We start from the raw sequence: 15,535 nt of genomic DNA on the forward strand, positions 1-15,535 counted from the left end.
CATTTCGATTAGTTTCCCAGCTTATAATAGTATCTGTAATCCAGCCCTCAAATTCTCCCTGCTGCCCCGGCCCAGTGATGATCGCTTCTTTGTTTTTTAGTAGAAAGGCAAACTCTTTCAGCCCCTTGTGAAACATTTCACAAACTTTTCTTGATTCCAAGAGACAAAGCCAATTTTTTCAGAGCCTGAGCTTTGTGTAACTGATCCATAAACCTCTCTAATGGAGAGAGAGAGAGAGTGTGTGTGTTTGTGTGTGTTGGGGTAGAGGGTCGCTGCGGCTAACCTGGGAGCTACCCCTACCAGGGCATTTTAAATGAGAGCATCAGCCTTCTGATCAGCTCTCAGCTTTTGAATTGTGTGATTGTAAGCCAAGCAACACGATTTGTAGATTTCTAGATTTTGGAAATGTCAAAGCAGTGTAGTTGTGGAAATATCCCTGCACGGGAAAAGTTCCAGGTTCATAGGAAGGAGCTCTAACCAGTGTATGGAATTAACTGATAGGAACAGGGTCAGAAGTCCAGCCTGGCATGAATCTGAGAATGCTGAATTACCCCGAGAGGGCAAAGATGCCCCATGTAGACTTGATAGCAAGATGAATGAAGATAGCAAGATGAATCACCGGTCAGTAAGTTGACCTTTTTCTATTTCATGATTCCATAGCTCAAAAGTTGGGGAGCACTGGGTTTACATCATTGGGAATAAAATTATAGACCCTTCTGGGGCGCCTGGGTGGCTCAGTTGGTTAAGCAACTGCCTTCGGCTCAGGTCATGATCCTGAAGTCCCGGGATCGAGTCCCACATCGGGCTCCCTGCTCAGCGGGGAGTCTGCTTCTCCCTCTGATCCTCCCCCTCTCATGCTCTCTGTCTCCCATTCTCTCTCTCAGATAAATAAATAAAATCTTTAAAAAAAAAAAAATTATAGACCCTTCTTCCCTCTGCACCAGTCCTGCATTGTGAGTGAATTCAGTGGGAGGGAATTAGGATTCTGTAAGGGTCGCTTTTCTCCTATCGTCAGTGGATAAGTAGAGCCCATGCTCAGCCTTGTGTGTCTAATTCAAGTTTGTAGTTGAACAAACCCTGTGAAGTGACAGGCACAGCTGTGCATTTGTGGCATCGTTTACGGGCTTTGAGTCTGAACAATATGTTATAGGACGGGAATGGATAGTCATAAGAAAAATGATAGCTCACATCTTTTCAAGAGTTAATGGCATACATTGTCATTAAGTCCTTTAAAATCCTCATTAGGTTATATGTATATTTTAGTTCTTTAGAATGGATTTTTTCCTATTTCGTGACCACAATTTTCAAGCGCACAGCAAGACTAGAGAATTCAAAGTGAACACCACTATACTTAGCATCTAGATTCCAGCCTTACCATTTACATACTTCCTTCATCTCATGTCTCTGCACCTGCCCGTCTTTATTCATCTGTTAATCCATCTAATTTTTCGAGGCATTTGAAAGTACATTGCAGACATCCGCCTCTTCCTCCTAAATACTTCAGGTGGCATGTCATTATTTTCAGGTTTTTTTCTTTTGATATAAAATTTGCGTACAGTGAAACTCACAGGTGTTCAACATAGAGTCTTCGAGGTATGACCAGCGTGTACACGTACATAACCGGAACCCCTTGTAAGATATAGACTGTTCCCATCACCCCACAAGCTTCTCTCAAGCCCCTTTCCTTCCAGTCAGTTGTCTTCCCCCAGAGGCAACCACCATTTTGGTTTTTTTTCCCCACCATAAATTAGTTTTGAAGGGCTTATTTTTTTTGACTAAGGCATAATATACAGAGAGTAAAATTTATCTTTTATGGGGTGCAGTTCTATACATTTGATAAACGTATATAGTTATGTCACCACCCCGAGGGTCAAGATCTAGAACGCCGAAAATTCATCACCACCAAAAATTCTCCTGGGTTCCTTTATAGTCAACCCCTCCTCCCATCCCCAGCTCTGACAAGCACTGATCTGTTCTCTGTTGCTATAGTTGTCTTTTCTAGAATGTCCTATGAATGGAATAATATAATATGTAGCTTTTTGAGTCTGGATACTTTCACTTAGCACAATGCATTTGAGGGTGTGTGTTATTGGTTTGTTCCATTTTATTGCTACCCCAATTTATCCATTCACCAGATGAAGGACATTTGGGTTATATCAGGTTTCAGTGATTATGAGTAAAGCTACGATCAACTGAATGGAATGTGTTTTTAAGTCTGGAATGAGGTAGATTTGCCACTACACAGGTTTTAGTATTTGTTAATTCTCAGTCCACTCCCAGACAGAAGACAAGTGCACAATCAGGGGTTGCTGGAAATATGCACTGTATGACTTGGAAGAAAATTTACTTCTCTCACTGCAGTTGTAAACCCAAGTTATCAGTATGCATTACAGTTGACATTTTGACTTTGGGAACCTGAATAACATTTCAGTAACTCTTTGAATTTCATAGTTTAAAATATCTGTCTCATGGGTGATTTTTTTTTTTTTTCAAGTGGATTTTGAGTATCTTTCTTTGCTGGGCAGGGCACATATTTTGATTTTGCAGTTTCATCTCAGGAGCAAGAATGTATAATCCACCCTTCTGTTTTGAGCACTAAAGGTCAAGATTTGATGGCGAGGAGGCAAGAAAAGTGAGACTGGGGAAAAAAGGATATGGGAGAGGGGAGGACTCCAAGAAGCCATCAAGAAATATTTCATTGGTGGGGCGCCTGGGCGGCTCAGTTGGTTAAGCGTCTGCCTTCGGCTCAGGTCATGATCCCGGGGTCCTGGGATCGAGTCCCACATCGGGCTCCCGGCTCGGCGGGGAGCCTGCTTCTCTCTCTGACCCTCTCCCCTCTCATGCTGTTTCTCTCTCGCTCACTCTCTAAAAAATAAATAAAATCTTTGAAGAAATATTTCATTGGGTTGCTACGTAGTAGTGGTTATACCAGGTCAGATTGCTTAACAGTTAAGTCAGGTTGATGCAGGGTTTAGTGAGCTGAGAGAATGTTGAGGGGATGCGTTTCACCATAGGATTGTGCTCTTGTTTTGGCCAGAAATCCGGTGCCAAATGTAAGACGCCACTGCTAGGTGCCTACTGGGATGAGACCTGCTTGTCTCTTCTTGCTTCTCGCATTTTCTGTGAAAGCAGAAACAATTTGGTAGTTTTATTTACATGCACACGCACGCGTGTGTGTATGTGCATATGCCCGTTTATAATAGAGTTGGGGAATAACAAAAAATATTTGCTTTATCCATTTACTCAATTATTCAACAGAAATGGATTAAGCGTCTGTCTTTGGAAACTGTAAATCAGAATAATGAGACCTTAACAGAAGAAAAAAAGATGTGGTGGTATCACTGTGATAAGAGTTAAGGGTAGAGATGGAATTTTACTCAGGAGCTTTAGTAAAGCCCTGAGGGATGGGAAGCTTCCTTCCGCTCTTTAAGCCAAGGGTGGAGAAGGAGATGGTGCTGCAGAAAACTTCTTCTCAGCATTGCCCTGGAAGCTATTAAGCTGATAAACTTCAAATAATAACATAGTGATATTATAGACCATCAGAATTGTGTGGCTAAACAGTACATGGGAACACAGAAAAACCAAGTGATTTTGCAACATACCTGGTGTATTGTTTCTAAAAACAGGCCGATTTTTTTTTTCTCCCACGTGAGAGTTTCTGAGATTATCATCAGAGAAGCATTTTTCTTTCTGTGTACATTATTGTTCAGATTAGGTTCATCAGTCACTTTTAACACTCAGCTGACATCAATCATCTGTCTGTGTTTGTAAACCTTGATGTGGTTTACGAATTTATAAGCACACAGGTTGGTTAATGAGCCTCCTGGGAGGGAGGGGCGGTGCATCCTTGAACATCTCCCTCCCCCACTCCTGGTGTTAAAGGAAGCTGATGAAGCACCGGGGAAAACACTGTGGCACTTTATCCTTATTAGAACGATAGCTTTGTTACAAAGTTATTGAGTTACAGTGCCTTGGGTTCTTTCAAGATCAAATTTACTCATAATTGCAGCTGGTACAATGGCAATTTGTTACACTTAAAATGCTTGGCTCTCCAGAACGTCACTATTAAGGAGAGTTAAGTGGGGGTTTGGCTGCATGGATCAAGTGGATTTAGCACTCGGGAAGACCGAAGGGGATACGCGCGTGCCCCTTGGAAGTGCGCAACCACCGCATCAAGCCAGCTCACGGGGAGTGTGACTCAAAAGCTGCCCTGCTCTTTTGCTCTAGAGCTTTCTTGACAGGAGACCAGATCGGTGAAGCACTTTCCAGGGAGAAAGGAAAATTATGAGAGAGCACACTTTACTTAGTACTTTACATAGTTCTTTACTCAGTAGCGGTTGACTACACATCTTTGAAATGCTATTTTCACATTCTATCAGAACAATGAAATTCCTTCCTTCCTCCCTCCCTTCCTCCCTCCCTCCCTCCTTCCTTCTTTCTGTCTTTCCATCCTCCCTCTCTCCCTTCTGCCCTTCTCTCTATAGACATCTTCCTTCCAAATATGTTTTAAGTTCTACACTGAATACTGACTGCATCCGAAGGCAAAACTCCATTTTATGGTTCATAGTAATTCAAAATACATAACTGCTTCCACAGCTAGTATTTATCAAGCCCTACTGTATGCTGAGCTCTGGGTCATGCAGTTCCCGAGAACTGTCATTTGATGCTCTTGACAAACTTCTGAGAAAGGGGCACTTCTTTCCAGTGAGCAGACCCAGGAAGACTAGGCCACTTCACCAAAGCTTTGGCTGTTTTCCTGCACCATGCTTTCTCCTGCCTTTGTCTTTCTTCTTTCTGACAAAGATAAAAAGTACGAGGGTAAAGAGTAGTTATTAAGAAAAGTTGACATGGTTTAGGCTGGAACTCTCAAGCATGGCTGAAAATTAGCTTCCCTTCTCCCAGTCTTGATAGCCCCTTCACCAACACCCATACTTTAAAGTCATTTTTATGATTTAATTAATGTTAAATAGGTTAAAACACTTCAACTTTAGTTTTAAACTGGAGCTTCCAATTAATTTAACAATAGCATTTAATTGGAGCCGGGTATAACACGGCTTCTACCAAAAATCAGAATAAAAATCATCATAATAAACACTTCCTGCATACTTATTACGTGTTAATAAGTGCTTTATATATACTAACTCAGTGTTTCTCAACCTTTGTTTCATTATTGCCCTGCTAAGGAGAAAAATTTAATTTAATTTAAAATGAACGAAATTAAATTGAATTTGAATTACATTTAATTTCTCCATAATGAGAAAAATTAAATACTAAGGGATACGTGTTTGTCAGTCAAGGTTGAGCTTTAGAGGATCACAGATCATTATGATTTTCTAAGATTTTTTTCACCATCCAAGGTAATATCCCTCTTGTTGAGGATGCATATACTCACTCAAATCATTTGATGCTCTGGTAGCCCTGAGAATTAGATGCTATTAATTAGTCTATCCATTTTACAGACGAGAAAATAAAGACCCAGAGAGGTTAAGTAACTTGCTCAAAGCATATTTACTAATAAGTAGCTAAAGCTTTCAGTCTGTACGTTCTTAAGTACTGCACCATGTTGCCTCTTAACTCCTTAGTCATGCATAAGGCGGCGACCCATCTGCAAACACATTTTATACAGTTGTTTCCCCTTATCCACCAGGAATGTGTTCCTAGACCCCCGTCAATGGATGCCTGAAATTGCAGATTGTATCAAACCCTGTATTTACTATGTTTCTTTCTATACATACATACCCATGATAAAGTTTAACTTATAAATTAGACACAGTAAGAGATTAACAATAGCTAATAATGAAACAGAACAATTGTAACAACATATTAGAATGAAAATTACCTGAATTTTCAAGATCTCCGAAGATCTTGTACCATATTCACCCTTCTTGTGAAGATATGAGATGATAAAATGCCTATCAGGTGAGATGAAGGGAGGGGAATGACGTAGGCGCTGTGCCTTGCGTTAGGCTACTCCTAACCTTCTGGCAATTTCTCAGAAGGGGGAGCATCTGCTTCTGGACCCCCATTGCCTGTGGGTGACCGAAACTGGGGAAAGCAAAACCGTGGACAAGCAGGGACAGCTATATTTACAAAACAGTAATATCTGATCGCAACATGATCAAGTGTGTCTGAGTGTGTCCCTCCTGTTAACATACAGTTGGATTCTGGCCTTGGCATACTTTGTGATTCTCAGTATGAACTCTTTCCTTTTCACCCAGTTTCAGCCCTTTATTAAGTACCTCATGATATTCTCTACTTTGATCTTCCTGATAAGCTGTGGAGTGGTGGGTGCTATACCCTGATTTTACAGAGAAGTCAAGGAGGAGCCGTGCGCTTAGGGAAGCTGCTCACAGCCATGGTCAGGAAACTCCTGGCCTGGGCAAGCCATGCAGACTGGTCCTGTTCCAAAGCCCACGTGTCTCTTTGGTCACTTCTGTATCCTCTTCCAGTGCACCCTCAGCTCTGGGTGGGCTTTCGACATCTCATCACACATTTGAAAATACGTTCACATGCTTCAGATGTTTCTTTGAGATAATTCTAGATTCATGGACAAAACAGAGTGACTCAGACTTAATCTTCTGTGAAATCTAAGCGATTCATAGAATTGTGCATATTTGAAGGTACAAACTACAAAAAAGTTTTGGAAATCTGGCTGGAAGGCACTGCCGCGTGGAGGTCAATTAGAAAGGAAAACAAAATACTTTGGAACTTGGGCAGGATTACAACACAGATGCACTATTTTTTTCTTGGTGGCCTGCCTCTCGTTGGTCTTCCCTCCCTTCTGTGCCTTTTTATCTTTCTGTTCTCAGCGTGCTCGCATTGTCTTCCTCGGCAATTCTCAGATGGACTTTGGAAGCCTTCATTCACAAGAAGTTGTGAAAGACCACTAATAACTTAAGTATTCTTTCTCCCCAGAGGGTTTGCAGTTTGGCCGAGATTACAGCTTAGGGGATCAAATATTAAGGGTGACAATTGAGACTCGGAGCGGGGAAATTTCTGGGAGGACCTACCGGATGACTGTTGTCCACAGACTTGCCCTAGGGCTGTTCCTCAGGATGTAAGTCACACTGAGTGTTGGTTTCATGGGATTTCCTATATCCCCACCTTTCCCAAGATGTGAGCTCCTGTGCTCAGGGAGGTCCACCTTCCTCTTCTGGTTGCAGTGTCTTGTTTGACACCAAATCTTGACTCAGTCCCGGCAGAAGTATGTGGGCCGAGTGATGAGTGATACGGTTTCTGGTCTTGGCTCCTCTGGGTGACTGTGTTAGTGGTCCTGTGTACCTTAGTTTCTCCATCTGTTCTTGTGGAAAGGATTGTCACATTCTTGGAGATCACAGAATGGAATGTGCTGTATAAACATTAGGCAGTGTTGTTACAATAAATAGCAAATTAGTGACTCCAGCTTAAATTTCCTACACTTGATGACTTATGGGTGGACCAAAGAATCAGAAATTGTCTCTGGGAAAAAAAAAAATACCCTTCCTCCTATCTTCTTACAAAAGTAGAATTTTAGGATTTTGGCTACCATTTGCTGAGAAACACAGTCCTGCCTCTCCCTATGGAAGGCTGACATGGTGTTTCCACTCAAGTCTAGAATCCAGCTAATTAGCTGGCTTGTTGCTATCTGCCTCAAAGGTTCTAACCTGTCTAACTTTTTGGTTTTCTCATTCTAGTTTTTACAAAGCCCACTTTTTTAACATTTAAAATATTCTATTGAAATACACTGTAATATTACTGCTAACATTTTCTGTTAGGCAAGAAGAAAGGAGACTATCTCTGTTTTAATAGTCTGGTTTCCTCATGGAAACAATCATATGAATACAGAGTGACAATTGCTTGCTGGTGGTTGTGTGGCATGACTGTTTCTCTTAGGTAATTTTGTTTTGAGAGATTCTGTTCCCATTTAGCATCCCACCAAGGATCTAGGAGCTGGCAAACATCCTCCTCTCTTAGCTGAGCGTGAGAGTTTATGAAACCAAAGCAAGAACAGTGACTTCATCCCTGAATTCCAGATCTTAGATTTCTCTCATGCCGTGTATGGTCATTTATTATCTGCCCTGTCTATCTAACTGGGCTGTTGTGAAGTTCTGATGAGATTTAAAACTGCTTGGTAAATTCGAGATTATTATGTAAAAGCAACACATTATCAGTGGTAAAGTGTAAGGTCTAAATGGGGTAGCCCTACTTTGCTTTCTGTGATGCCTGGGTGAGATCAAGCCCCTTGAAACAGGCCTAGAATAAATCAGCCTTGGCCCCAGTCCAGGCTCAGTGGTGCTCAGGACCTGCCCACTGCTCACTCCGGCCTCAGTGGGGATACGGGGAGATTCAGGAGTGGAGACGAACCCAGATTATGGGGACATTTTCAGCACTGTTCACTTAGCAGTGGTTTGCCCAGCCTGACGGTGAACGACAGCTGGAAGAAATTCTGCTTTCCGAGTACCCGTGCGTATCTATGAACCACGCAGCTTGGAGACCCCTTGCTTCAGGGGAAAGGCATGAACTTCAGAGGCCAAAAACTTGTGGCCAGTACCTAGGTACGATTCATGAGCTTGAAGGTGTGCCTCAGTTTATTCTGTCTCTCAGGGTTGTTTTGTAGATGAACTGAAATAATGGACATGGCATTGTCTTCCCGTGGAAGACTGGATTTGGAGTCAGAAGAAATAATTCTGTCGCTCCGTTTCACTGACAATGAACATGTGGGCAAATGATTTTAGCTCTGTGAGCAAAAGTTGCCTTCTGTATAAAAGGGATATAGTAATAATAAGAACTCAGAGTGATATGAGGATTACAGAGGTTAATTTATGCAAAAGGCCTGTTGTAAATTTGAAAGCAATGTGTTCATTCATTTGTTGATCCAGTCAACACTTTGGAGTCTGGCCCACAAGGAGTTAGCAATCTAGAGGGCAGACACACACAGAAAGAAGTTGACAGTGACAACAAGGGTGCGGTTAGGCCTCTGATAGAGGTATGCCCACAACATGCAGGAAGATTCAGAGAAGAGTTGGGGAATCTGGAATATCTTCCCAGGGGAGGGGCGACCCTTGAGCCAACCCTTAAGGGTTTAGAAGTTGGCCGGTGGACAAGAAAATTTCGGTGGCACAAGGACATTCTAAGGGAGAGGATGGGCAGAGTTTCAGATGTGTGACAGGAAATGTCATTATTTAGGCCCCATTTCATTTTGGCTAGAGCTTAGGTATGTGTGTATGGGGCAGGTGGGGTGGGGAGGGGAAGCGGTTGATAAGGTATGTACCCTAGGGACCAGGTCTCAAAGCACTGCTTCTTCAGTGCTGAAGAGTTTAGGCTTCATCTTGCATGCCTTGGGGTGTCCTTTTGTATGTATGCGATTCTAGAATTCCATGTTCTTATTAAGAGGTGATGCTACTGAGTCACCATGAGCTGTGCATGCAATTTGATACCCTCCTACCGATCGAAGGATTTGCGCTCGCCCAGTCAAGTTCTTGTTTGGTATTCCACATCCAGCAGTGGTACACATTCCAGTGGTCTTGGGGCCAACTCGGTGGCTGTGGACAAACTGAGCTATTTGCCAGGTGAAACTTAATCCTGATGAGAGTCCTCCCCCATTGGTGTCATGTGCAGTAATAAACATTCAACTCAAAAGGCCATTAATTGGACACTTGGTGTGTGCATGGCTCAGCACCGGGCTAAGTGCAGGGGAGAAATAAGAATGAGTATGATAAGGTTAAAGACTTACAGGAATGACAACAGCCTTTTATTAGGCACTCAGTATGGGTCTGGTGTGGTTGTGAGTGCTTTACTTGTATTAACTCATTTCAACATTGCAAAGCCCTCTGAGAAGGGTGCCATAATCCCTATTCTATGTAGTTTGAAATGAGCACTTTTGTACACACAGTCAGTTTGTAGAGGAGCTGAGATTCGGGCTCACAACGCCCAGCAGCAAAGTGCATGCTCCAACTCCTGCTTCTGGTGGATGAGGAAGACGTGTATATGACCAACTGTATAGAAGGTGAAGGCTGAGAGGGAGGGAGGTTGTGGGAAAGAATTATATAGGCTTGAGCTAGGGTCCTTTTTCAACTGTAAAATCAAAATCACACTGACAAATCTTTTCTTTATTTCTTAAATCAGGTCAGAAGAATCGATCAGAGCAATTGTCACATTCTAACAAGCTAGCGAGTTGGGGGAAATGAAAGCATGGGGAGGAACAGGATTAGTTTGAAACAACCAGAGGTCAGGGAAGCTCAATAGGCCAGATTTATGTGGGATTGGAAAAATCTGAGAGATCTCCCAAAGCTCTGTGGGCAGCTAATCACTGAAACGAAATGGAAAAAAGAAAAGAAAAAGCAAGGCAATAGAAAGTATCAGGGAAAAATGTTAATATTCAGGGGAAATAAAGGGCATGTGATCATGGGGGAAAGACATGATTAAGGAAAGACTGCAGAAGAGCAAAAGGAAATTTAAAACACTCAAGACTGCAAATTGAATTTTGTTAGTATAAAGGCCAATTTATGCTTTTTATATATCACAGGGTTCTGTTTGTGTGTTGTTCCCCTAAATTGCATTTATTTATTTATTTTTTAAAGATTTTATTTATTTATTCATGAGAGACAGAGAGAGAGAGAGAGAGGCAGAGGGAGAAGCAGGCTCCCAAGGAGCAGGGAGCCTGATGTGGGACTCGATCCCAGGACCCTGGGATCATGACCTGAGCCGAAGGCAGACGCTTAACCATCTGAGCCACCCAGGCGCCCCCTAAATTGCATTTAGAGAGGAGAAGAAGGTCAGAGGTGAGCATCAGGTGCGCTCGGGGCTCCAGCCATGCTCTGCTCATTAATATCCAACAGCTGTTTCCCGAGTGCCTGTTAGGAGCTCAGTTCTCTGGGAGCTTCCATGAGACATTATAATCTTCCAGAATTTTGAGAGTGGAAAGAGGTGCAGATGACACCAGGACCCCAGGCTTGAACTGCGGTTGTGCTGGTCCAGCGGGTACCTCCAGTCTCCCTGTTCAGTGATGAATAAAGCCATCTCCACCCAAATTGCTGGCTGGCTTATGAGGGAAACTGAGATATGTACATGATCAGTTAGACTGAAAAGTGGAAAGTAGTACAGTGCCAAAGGACTGGATCAGGCAGCAACTTCTAACGAAACAAAAGAGCTGTGTGACTTGTTGGAGTGTCCCTGATTTGACTAGTTAGTGTTGCTGCTGAACTGAATTGAGTCTTTGTGATCGGGCTGAGCCTGAAGTCCAGGCCTCCCAACTTCATCCTGTGGCCTCATCTCCTTCTCCTGGCAAGACGGTGGGGCTGGGCTACCCCCACATGGAAGTGATTCAGGATTGCGCTGACTTGCTAGAAAGTGATTTAAGATCCAGAGAAAATCCAAAAAATGTAAGGCCTTTCACTGATGAGTACCACCAATCAATCATTATTTTAGAATGTATTCTCTCATTTAATCATTCCAATCTGACTCTCCAATATGGCAGCCACCAGCCACGTGTGGCCCTGATGCCCTTGGCATGTGGCTCCTACATCTGTGGACCTGGAGTTTTTCTTTTCCTTAATTTATTAACATTCAATTTTAAAACTCACCCTTGACTCAGTTATTAGGAAATGTTTATGTGCGTTTGATACAATTTGGAAAGGTGAATCTACTCTTTCAAGGGTCAATTTTATGGAATCTAAATACAGATCAGGTATTCCCAGTGAAGATTTGGTATCCAAGTCGAGATGTGTTGTCTGAAGCACATACCTGATTTCAAAGACTTAGAACCGAAACATAGAACATAAAATAGCTCCTTAATAATTTCTCTTTTGCTTACGTGATGCCATGATAACAGCTTGGATGAACCAGGCTAAAGAATATTAAAATTTATTTCACCTGTTTCTTTTTGCGTCTTTCATGTGGCCACTGGTGAATTTAATCTAGGCAAACACCATGTGGCTTGCATCCTCTTTTTATTGGATAGTCCTGATTCGGGCCTTGGTTGCCTGCATTATCTCCCACGCTGCACTCAGCACAGAGAACAAGCACGAAGGTCGTGAGGTTCCAGCCCCGGTAGAGCATGGGGGTGTTCCTGTGGGAGGATGATACACATAAATAATCAGCCTGTGTTCAGATTGTGGTAAGTCCTGGGAAGCAGCTCTGCAGGAGGTGCTCGAGCACTGGGAGGAGGGACGCCATGTTTGGAGAGTGTGGTTGGTGGCAGGAGGGGGGTTGCTCCTAGAATAAAGTAATGATTGAGCCTGGGAGGGTGAGGGAGAGCCAGGGGAGATCATAAGTGTTCTTAAAAGAGGTCTTCGATCTGAGCCTTGAAGGGTGGGCCTACTGTGCTTCCCTTAGCTCATTCAGAAACCCTCCTTGGGCTCCCGGGTCAAAAGGAGGATGTAGAGAAAGCTGCTGGCTTGTGACCAGGCCTGGCAAGTCGGGCGGCTCAGCTCCAGCTGGGCCAGGGGCCAGGCAGTCAGCCAGCACATGGGGTGAGTCTGTTGGCAGATTCATCATCCTGGAGCCCGCTGGACGGTCGGGGCTCGGAATGTGCCAGGGTGACTCTTCCATAGGGATCAGCACACTTCCCGTCTTGATGACTGGGTATTCACAGCAGAAGGCAGAGCAGGTTTAAATGGTGCTGGGGGTGTGTGCCCGGCTCCACCGTGCCACCGAACTTGGGAAAGGGACAGGACGCCCTGGGATTCGTGCTCGTTGTTCTCCGCTTCTGGAGGTCTCAGCGGAGATCTGCAAGCGAACCGAGAACCAGCGTTTGTGATGGGCACACAGGATCTGCCCCGTGTGTCGAGAGGGGCCCTATCAGTGGGTGTCAGGGAACTGGTAAGTCCTCACCCCTGAGGCTGGCTGGGGCTGAAAAGGGACCAACAGAGGCGATGAGTGGCAACTGAGTTCTGAATGGACCTCTTGACAGATCCGGCGTGGGTCCTGTCTCGCTTCATAAGAAACAGTGTGTGGAGGGGTTCGTGGAGTGGGTTCCGGAGGCAGATCGGGTCTGAATCCTGGCTTTGCCACTCACTGGCGGTGGGAATGTGGGCAAAGAACTAAATACTTCTGAGTCCCAGTTTCCCTGCTTCCACGAGGGCAGCCCACCTCCTAGGACTGTTATGGGGGTTACACGACGAGATTTATACACAGTGTCTTACTCACAGAAGGTGCCCGGTCAATTGTGGCTGTAGTTACTGGCACTATTTTCATTATTCACCTTCCTCTTTTTTAAAAACATGACTGAATAAAAGCAAAGTTAAAAGGTGCGATTAGGCCATGACTCACAGGGTAGCATTTGGGGAAACTCGATCTGACACAATCGGAGAGATCACTCTACTAACCCCACTCTGGGGGGAAAAAAAGCCTATAATCCTGGCTCTTCTGGGCTGCAGACTTTGGCAAACCCACAGAAATCACAGCTTTCCTCTGCAATTATTCTCGCATTTCTTGTTCTCACAATTTACAGTGAAAATCTAAGGAGCTTTTGTGCTTAAGCAACTTGGAAGAGGAACTGTAGAGGGGCATCTTCACCTGAATCATTTTGTTGACAATGTCTGCTACACGGAACGTCCTGACATTTCGCTTTGCCGTGGTCCTTAGCCAACATAAAGAGGCGTAGACTCCGTGCCAGGCAAGGAAGGGGCGGCTCATGTATGAGCGTTTGCTTGAGTTCATTTTTACTTTTGGTTAAAGAATAATTCAGCGATTGTGTATCCTGTAGTGGAAAAGCATGGGCTTTTAGGTTGATATCCCAGCTCTCGTATCCTCGTGGGTAACTTGGGACACTTCGCTTGGCCTTTTGAATCTCAGTTTCCAGTCTGAGAGATGGGTGTTAACATCTTTCCTTTTGTTGAAAGGATTAGAGGTTTTGTAGGTCGAGTGCCTGGGACTGTCATTGTGGATCTTGGTGAGCAAGTCTGAGGACACTGGAGGCCGCGTTCTCCTCTCTCAAGGGAACACGCTTAACAGTGCCTGGGGTGGGATGGCATGGGCCAGGATACCAGGAAAATCTAAATTCCATTCCTAGGTGGGTCACCTCATCACAGGGGGAATGTCCTCTGGCAAGAATACCAACAGGTTGGGGTTCTAAGAACTCAGATCGCAGTGTTTTTCTTTTTCTTGATTATTTTTTTTACCTCAAGACCGTGAACATTTATTGCTGGGCTAACGTGATTGAGAATAGTGAGCGTGTTCTCAGAACACTCTGCCTGACATTATCTCAGTGTTCCTGAATATTTTACACACATCTTGAGATAAAAACAATGACATAACACTTGTTTTGAGAACACAGTTGACAAAAAAAATGCCAACAGTGGAGTGAGTTCTGGGCCCTGGGCGGGGAGGGGACCTGCAGCATCACCCCGCCAAAGCCTGGCTGCTTTGCTAAGCCAGGGATCTGGGTTGTTTGTCCTTGATGTTGGATGGTTACTAGGTGTGTGCATGTTTACGAATGATGGAGGGAATACAGCCCACAAATACCAATGTGTGACTAATAACAGTAGAATTTCAGTTTGATGAATGCCATTATTAATTCATGGTTCATTTCCACTTCACATATTAATTAAGTCCTCATTGCATACCTACTGTCTGTGTGTAACAAGGCAATTTCTTTGTAGGCCCATATTCCAAATCAGCAGTTCATTGGCAAATTACAGAAAGCGAAAAGTCTGTTTTAAAGCGCACCTTTGTCTCTTCCTGCCTGCATTGGAGGGGAATGTCCTTATCCATATTGGTTCAGTGAGGCTAAAAGCCAAGCATCAAATGTTCGACTGTGTAATGATGGTCAAAAGGCAGGCCTAAGAGGAGGAAGACCTTTCTTATCACAAAAAAAAAAAGTGTAACCTCGCTTGGATTCAAGTTCCTCATTTGTAAAATGAAGGGTTTGAGCTTGATCATCTCTAAGATCCCTGCCCAAATGGCAAAGGGCCTGTGGTGGAACACAAGAATTGAACTAAATAAAGCATACCGTGGGCCTTTGTCTTGTGCTTATTGGTGACTTCTTTGGTAAGGTTAGTTTCCCCTTCCTTAGGTGTATGAATCAAAGGCTAATAGATGTAGAAAGCTAGCTGTTTGCTTTTTTTAAGCCACCGATTCCAGAATAGGAGGGAATTCTTGGGAAGAACAATATCCTGAGCGTCCCAACTGCCCCCTGAGGGCCCCGGATTCCCAACAGTGATGCGGTTTATAGTTAGGAAGCAGACTCCAGCAGGTGAGCCACGGAGGGCTTGTTAGAGAGACCCGGCAGGGGGTACATGACAAATATAGGAACAAGGAGCCAGGCCCTGCCCTCAAGGGGGTTTGCCCTGTGCGGCCATGTTGGCTGCCCAGGGCCCTGGGCCCTTGTATCAGCTAGTGCATCTAGAAGTTACTCCAGGGTGAATGCTTTGGGGGCATATCAGCCAGGACTGAAGCAGGACTGGAAAGGGCCATGGTTTCCTCACCCTGGAGAGAGAAAGAGAAAGGAGGAATCTCCCTAGAATTTTTTATGGAAGTCTGTCTCAGCAGGTGGCTTATGATTGGGGAACAAAACTCTGACAATTGACTCATACTCTGAAGGGTCTGGGGGTAGCTC

General features: G+C 44.0%; 1 protein-coding gene across 5 annotated transcripts in view; it reads left to right on the forward strand.

Moving 5' to 3' along the window:
* The window catches only part of PCSK5 (proprotein convertase subtilisin/kexin type 5), a 466,280-nt gene that overhangs the window by 55,617 nt on the left and 395,128 nt on the right, over positions 1-15,535 (forward strand). The gene's annotated exons all lie outside the window — the stretch shown is intronic.

The sequence above is a fragment of the Mirounga angustirostris genome, unplaced genomic scaffold (genome assembly GCF_029215605.1).
Source record: "Mirounga angustirostris isolate CCGP_5_RB_7025 unplaced genomic scaffold, mMirAng1.0.hap1 SCAF_15, whole genome shotgun sequence".
Taxonomy (NCBI): domain Eukaryota; kingdom Metazoa; phylum Chordata; class Mammalia; order Carnivora; family Phocidae; genus Mirounga; species Mirounga angustirostris.